Here is a 7,752-nt window from a genome sequence, read left to right as displayed (position 1 = left end):
TAAGATACCAGGAGTAGCTTCTATTTCACAATTTACAAGTGTTTTTCTGCATACAGAACATGAGTTATGGTGCCAAGCCGATCTAGGGCTGCAACTGGGCACTGCCATTTATCAGCTTGGCAACCTTGGGTCAAGTTCTTTAACCTCTCCAATTTTCAGTTGACTTATCTAAAATATGAAGAGTGTGATGATACCTAGTCATCAGATTGATGCGATAATTGAATGTGATTCTGCATGTCAAGTCCCTGGCACAGCATCTGCCTCATAGTAAGTCTTAGTTTTCAAGTAAACATTGGCAACCACTGACTACTATTGTTCTTAATTGCCCTTCTAAACATATGTAGGAGAGCTCTTATATTGGCCATATAAGATGTCTTCTGAGGCTACTGTGGAAATCGGAAGAGAAAAAACAATGATCTGTAGCCTTTTAATTCCCATGGGAGAACATTATTGCCTCAGGAGCCTAAGCTTCATTTTAAAAAATGCTATATGAGCAGGAAGGAATGGAGACACAAAAACCTAATGCCAGTGAAAGTGATCTGTCCCAGTTGGGCTCTGAACATGATAGGTGTGCAAGTGGGAGCTCAAACAGTGAACAAAGCCAGCATCTGAGGCGTTATTTTTAGAAGCTGGAGAAATGCTGGGAAAGAAGTAAGAGGGGAAATATGCAGCATTTATGTAACACATCTCCAAGTAGCTCTGAAAGGAAGTTTTATATTTAATGGAGTTGTTAACAATTGGGATTGAAAGCCTAAAATAGAAGTAAGAACACTTAGCCAACTTGGGAGCATTTTGTTGGGTCTGCTGTAGAATATTAGGTTTGGAGAAGTTATGCAGGGATAGGTAATATACACGGAAATGAACATAGCCCTGTTATTAAATTCATGTTTGATTTTTGTCTTAAGACTCTTACTAATGTTTTTTCTCCATTCTGTTGATTGAACCATATCTCTCTGCATAACACCAGCTTTCCTTGCCCATTAGCTTTTCTCTTTTCTTCCTCTGAATCAAATAGTGTTTTCGACTTCAGTGCTTTTGCTCATATTTCTTCCCTAGTCGGGCATGCTTTCATGCTTACTCTCCTCCCACAGAAGTTCAATTCTTCTTCAAATTTCTTTGACAGCTGGGGGCCCCAGAGACTCTTTGACTTCTGGGGCTAGAAAAAGAAATTAGGTCCCTGTCATGAAGGACTTTGGATGCTGTTGTCTTCAGCCTATACAAATTGAAGTCACTGGAATCTTTCGGGAGGATGGTCACATTACCCACTGTGTGTCTCAGGAAGAAATGAATAACTCTGGCAGCCATGTTATGAATAACTCTGGCAGCCATGTGAATGACAGCTTTGGAGAGGAAGAAACTGGCACCAGGTTGCAAGGCTGTTGTGACGGCTCAGGTGCCAAGAGGTCAGGATATAAGCTAGACAAAGAGTAGAGCCAAAGGGGCAGAAGGGATGACTTTGAGCGACCTCTAAAGTGCTAATATGGAAAACGTGGTGACCAATTGCATGTGGGAAATGGAAGGAAGACAGGAAAACAGTAACTGTGGAGGACTTGAGGCTTCCACAGATTTGTGGAGGACAGCAATAGAGGGCTTGGAATTGGATGGGAGAAGTAAGAATTTGATTTGAACGTGTGCTGCTTGGCCATCCATTTGTAGCTATCCCAACATGCAAATGGGGATGTGAGTCTGAATCCCCAGATGAGGACAGAGGAAGTGATATGGATATGGAGGTCTTCTCAAAAAACTTGGGAATGAAATTTTTGAGAAAGAGAGTAAGAGAAGAAGAAGTCTTTGGCAAAAGCTACAGGAAAATCCAATATTTAAAAGGCTGATGAGGGAAGAGGAAACAGCAAATAAGAACGAGAAGTGATCTGAGAGGTAGAAGGAGACTCAGCATGCATAGCCTCACATGTTGAGAGTGGGATTTCAAAAGCAAGAAGCTGCTGAACAGCATGAAAACTGCCAAACCATCAGGTGAGATGAAGACTGAGGGAAGCCTATTTGTTTTGATGTGTTGGTGACCAACAGCAGTTGCTAGACCGAGAAAACTCTCTAAATTGCAGGAGGCGGAAGAGACTATTAAATGAGAAAAGGGGAGAGAATGTGACCAAAAAGCTTCTCAGAGGATTTTGATAGTGAAGGACTCTTCACAGCTGAAACAAAGCTAGAAAAGGTGAACCAGGATTGTTTCTCTCTAGAGCCAGCTTCTTTATTGACCTCTGCTAAGTGCTGATTTGACCCTATTGTCTAAATCTGTCAGGATCAAGAGAGAGGTTGGTGTGGCAAAACAGGATCAAGAACCGCCAGGGCAAAGAATCCTGCCAGGCACTGTTGCAAGAAATTGTTTAAAAAGTAGAGCAAGAGTATACAAAAGTGTTTCCTACTTGTATGAACCACATTTCCTTTTGCTCCTCATCACAGAGAGAAGAAAATATATAATCATGCCTTAAATGCTCAATTCTGTAAGCAGGAACATAATTTGCATAAATAGCCCAGGTGATATCATTGGGAGAGTTGTACCTGAAGACTTAATGAGAAAATTTAAACAGATGTGTTGGAAGTAGTAAAACTAATGTTAGCGTTTACAGTCACTCAATTCCAGGCACAGTATTTTCTTCTTTTATAAATATGAAGAGAATTTGATAGCTAAATTAAAAGAAACAGGCAGTCCAGGTATTGGGGTAGTGGTGAAGTACTTGACATTATAAGAGCTAATGAAGAGAGTAGAAAAGTATGCATCTATTTGAGTAAATTAAATTTTAGGGAAAATAACGGTTTTCCAATTTAATTTGAGCAACATTCTTGGAGTGCTTGTGATGTTAAAGGCACTATGCTCTCATCACTGGGTAGGGAGTGAGTGTGGGCTAAAGAAGAATGAGTGTGTATGAGAGTAAAGTGTGATCTCTTTACTAAAGTGGTTAGATTCCCCACCCTAGATGTCTAGTTCCCAATCAAGTCAAATCTCATTTCTGAAAAATATGGAGATAAGCCAGAGTAAAAGCTTGTCTTATAAAAATGGGTATCTAGACAATGATTGTCAATAGCTAAGATCTTAAAAAAAGAGGGAACCAGACCTGAGATGCCTTCTACTGGAGGTACAAAATACCACATATGAAGTTAACATGTCAACATATCAAATCAGAATCCGATCAAGCCTCTAGATTTAACTACCAACGTATAGGGTACAGAGGAATGTGTTAAATGATACCATAGGGATACAATTAGCAGAATTCAGACTATCAAAACTCTAAGGACAAACAACATGCTTTCCTCAACAAAATTGCATTGAAATGTGTGTGTGTGTGTGTGTGTGAGAGAGAGAGAGAGAGAGAGTGAGAGAGACAGAGAGAGAGAGAGAGAGAGAGAATGAGAAAGGCTACAGATGATTGCAAAATCTTAAAAGACATATCAACTAATTGTCAAGTGTGGGCCTTATGTTGATTCTAACTAAAAAATGAGAGGGAGAGACAGAAAGAGAGATAGAGAGAGATAAGGAGAGAGAGAGAGAATTAGAAGTTAGAGATTGCAAGAATCTTAAAAGACATATCAACTAATTGCAAAGTTTGGATCTTATTTTGATTCTAACTCAAATTGTAAAAGTATCAGATTAAGGGGAAATTAAATACTGATTGGATATTTAATTATATTAAAAGGAATAATTATTTTTAGTGGAAATGACATTTATTATTTAGAAAAAGACTATTTAGAGTCACATGCTGACATACTTAAGGATAAAATGACATGATGTTTGGGATTTATTTCAAAATAATCTAAAAGGGGGAGGGATATATAAGAAGCACACTTGGCCATGAGTTGATAACTTTTTTTTTTTTTTAAACAAAGTGATGAGCACATCGGGGTCCTTCTTTCTATTTTTGTTTAAAATTTTTCATAATAAAAAAATCTTTAAACATTGGTAAAAAATAGGTTTAGCATCATTCAAGATGGTGAAGTATTAAACTGAAATGTTTTTCCCCAATCAGTGTACTAGTTATAGAACTACTATGTGGCAGGTATGAGGCACTTTTGTTCACACGGAATAGGAAGAATGACAAGTTTATCTATTTTTCCCATGGCTTGAATTGAGACATCACTGGCATCCTTTTATCTGTTTTTCCTTTCATCTTGAAAATGTTACTTCAGATGTTGATGTGAATTTTGGCATCGAGTGGGCTGAGCACAGTGTTACTCTGTGGCGAAACAAATTCAGAAACAGAGTATGAGGAAAAGAGGAGGATGCTGTCTGTGCCCTCATATTGCTCCAGGCTTCTTTCCCCTTAATTTTTCTGGGAGACTATCAGATTCTCTAACTTCCATAAGAAGGGACCATTCCAGTCACTTAGTCTTAGGCTGAAGATGCTTATAAAATAGAATAATAACAAAATAGTAATGATCTTTTATTAAGTGATTCCAACATGCTAGAATGTGCTAAGATATTTTACAGGCATATTCTAGTTTATTTCCCACAGCAACTCTATGAATTACAACTTATTACAGTTATTATTATTTCCATGTTGCAGATTTGAGGAAGGCAAGTGTCCTGTGCAGAGCCAGGTTTTAACCTGGATCTTTCTAACTCCAAAACCTGTGCTATTTACTGCAACACCAAATGCTTCTTATCCTTTCTTTTCTACGTCTTGGGAATTCTGATGAGGACAACCCAACAGACTTAGAGGGTCGCCATCGCTCTAATTTTTCTCCTTTACATTATTTATAAGTTCTCCAAATGCTATTTCAATAAAGAGACCCTGGCTCTTTGAACAGAGTCCCCAGAATCTCTGTGTGGTGCTCAGCCATTATATGAACATGGCTTGCATATTGGATGTGAATTTTCCAAACCTATCTTTGGTCCAGCATGAGGCTCACTGCTCAGGAGAAACCTCTTAGTTCATAGTATGCTGATGGTGTCCAGGCCTTGAAAATCCAGATGTACCTAACTGGCTACAGAATTGCCAAGGCGCTGAAGACTTCCTTTGGGGAAAAGTGCCCCCCATTATCTGCATTTGAATCTGTGATGTGTTTTGCAAACTTATATTTATATAATGAATCTAATACGTTATCATTAGAATTATACAGTCTAAAAATGTGACAGTAGGCGATGACAGGGTTTAGAATATAGGCTTTGGAATCAGACAGGTTTGGTTAAGACATATAACTTAATAGCTCTATGGCCTTGGACAAATTATTTAACTTCTCTGAGCTTTAGTCTTTTTATCTGTAAAATAGAGATAATAACCTACAACATAATTGTTGTGAATATTAAAGGGCATTCTCTGCTGCCTAACACATAGTAAGAACTCCATAAATGGCTGCCCTTGTTGATTTCAATATCATCTTTGCTGTTTGTGATTTCCTTGGCTTCTGGCCAATGACTTTAAGACTGAGAACTTCCTCTGTGCAAAGAGCCAGACACCCAGGTGTCAGGTATGGGGATGGAGGATAGGGTTGGGGGAAATGTAGGAGAGAAGGACAAAGACAAATTTAAGAGAAAGGTTAAGAAGAAAAAATGTGGCTCAGTAACATTGGGGATTCTGATTTTAGCCAGGGAGAGCAAATTCAGGATAAACCAAGAGAGTATTCTGTATGACCCCATAGGAGGTGAAGTTCCCTTACTGCCTCCCTCCATGATTGTTCCTTAGGATAGTAGGAATTGCTGCCTTTCATCTGATTCTTTATAAAGTCTGAACTACTTTAGTGTGAATGATAAAGTACTATTTGGGGAAGAACATTAAGATAACCTAAATCAATATTAATTTGGGATTTTATTACAGGCCTCTCGACAGATTGGGTAAAATGAAAGGAAATAAATATAATACCAATTTAGTAATTATAACTGGGGTCATGACTCCATAGCAATCATTTGATATTATAGTAAACACATTTTTAGCTATTGCTTTATGGAGCAAAATATTAAAGTGCTCCATTGAAGAGGTGGTGATTATAGTATCCATAGGATAAATATTTTAGAAGGTGTGCAAAGGGGTACTTTTAACTTGAGATAAAATTCCCAATGATCTCATCATATATGAAATCAAAACGTGCTGTATGTCAATAGCTCAGAAGGAATTGAAGATAATATCATCAAAAATAACTATAGTGACAATGAAGACACTGATACATAGCTATATAAACCTGTCCAAGATGAATAAATTATTTTCTGACCTATAAGTTTGGAAAAGGGCAATATTTTAATACCACAAGATTTTTATTTAATTTGTGATATGCATATATGTGAAATTTAAACAGTAAAATATTATAAGTAAACGTCTGACTACTTAATCAATGACTTTAAAAGTTTATATATTGAAATTGTCTCCAGTTTTGTGGGGAAGGAATTTTCTGTTTGGGAAACTAAGGGGTTGCTCTAGGTTTGGGCATATGAAGTAAACAAATGTCTTGGTGTATATCTAGGGGAAAATAAAAGCAAACAAATTATATTGGTTGAGATGGGTAGTTATTTAGGGCCTGAGTATTCCCAGAAGAAGAAAGACAGCAGAATGTAAAGTCCAGAGCATGGACTGTGGAGCTAGCTGGCCTGGACTGAAATCCCTGCTTTGTTATCTACCAGCTCCATGATGTTGGATAAGTTAATTCTTCTGTGTGCCTCAGTGCCTCAGTTTCCTCACCTATAAAATTAGCATTTAAAAAATGCTTATCTGTTATGCTGTTATAAGAATTAAGTTAGTTAAGAGGTTTTTTTTTTTCCTTTTTCTTTTTTTTTGAGATGGAGTCTCGCTCTGTCACTCAGGCTGGAGTGCAAGGGCATGATCTTGGCTCACTGCAGCCTCTGCCTCCTGGGTTCAAGTGATTCTCCCACTTCAGCCTCCCGAGTAGCTGTGGTTACAGCCATCATGCCTGGCTAATTTTTGTATTTTTGTAGAGATGGGGTTTCACCATGTTGGCCAGGCTGGTCTCGAACTCCTGACCTCAAGTGATCCACCTGCCTCAGCCTCCCAAAGTGCTGGGATTACAGGCGTGAGCCACCACGCCCAGCCAGTTAAGAGTTTTAAAGAGTTTAGAACAATGTTTGGCACATAGAACCTATGCATTTGTTACATAGATAGATAGACCCTGTATCTTCCCTTGATACAGTGGCCTTACCCAGAAAGAGGTCTTGCCTCTGCTGCCTGGTCTCTCTCTTTTAAAAAGTTTTTAATTTTTGTGGGTACATAATAGGTGTATATATTTATGGGGTATATGCAATATTTTGGTACGGGCATATAATGCATAATAATCACGTCAGGGTAAATGGAGTATCCATCACCTCAAGCATTTATCATTTCTTTGTGTTACAAGCATTCCAATAATACTCTTTGGTGTGGGTTTTTTCTTTTTATTATACTTTAAGTTCTAGGGTACATGTGCACAACGTGAAGGTTTGATACATAGGTATACATGTGCCATGTTGGTTTGCTGCACCCATCAACTCATTATTTACATTAGGTATTTCTCCTAATGCTATCCCTCCCCCAGCCCCCCACCCCCCAAGAGGCCCTTGTGTGTGATGTTCCCCGCCCTGTGTGGCGATTCCTCAAGGATCTAGAACTAGAATTACCATTTGACCCAGCAATCCCATTACTGGGTATATCCCCAAAGGATTATAAATCATGCTACTGTAAAGACACAGGCACACATATGTTTATTATGGCACTATTCACAATAGTAAAGACTTGGAACCAACCCAAATGTCCATCAATGATAGACTGGATTAAGAAACCGTGGCACATATACACCATGGAATACTATGCAGCC

This window comes from Macaca nemestrina, chromosome X (genome assembly GCF_043159975.1).
Source record: "Macaca nemestrina isolate mMacNem1 chromosome X, mMacNem.hap1, whole genome shotgun sequence".
Taxonomy (NCBI): domain Eukaryota; kingdom Metazoa; phylum Chordata; class Mammalia; order Primates; family Cercopithecidae; genus Macaca; species Macaca nemestrina.
The sequence above is the reverse complement of the archived record's forward strand: the minus strand, read 5'-3'. Positions refer to the sequence as shown.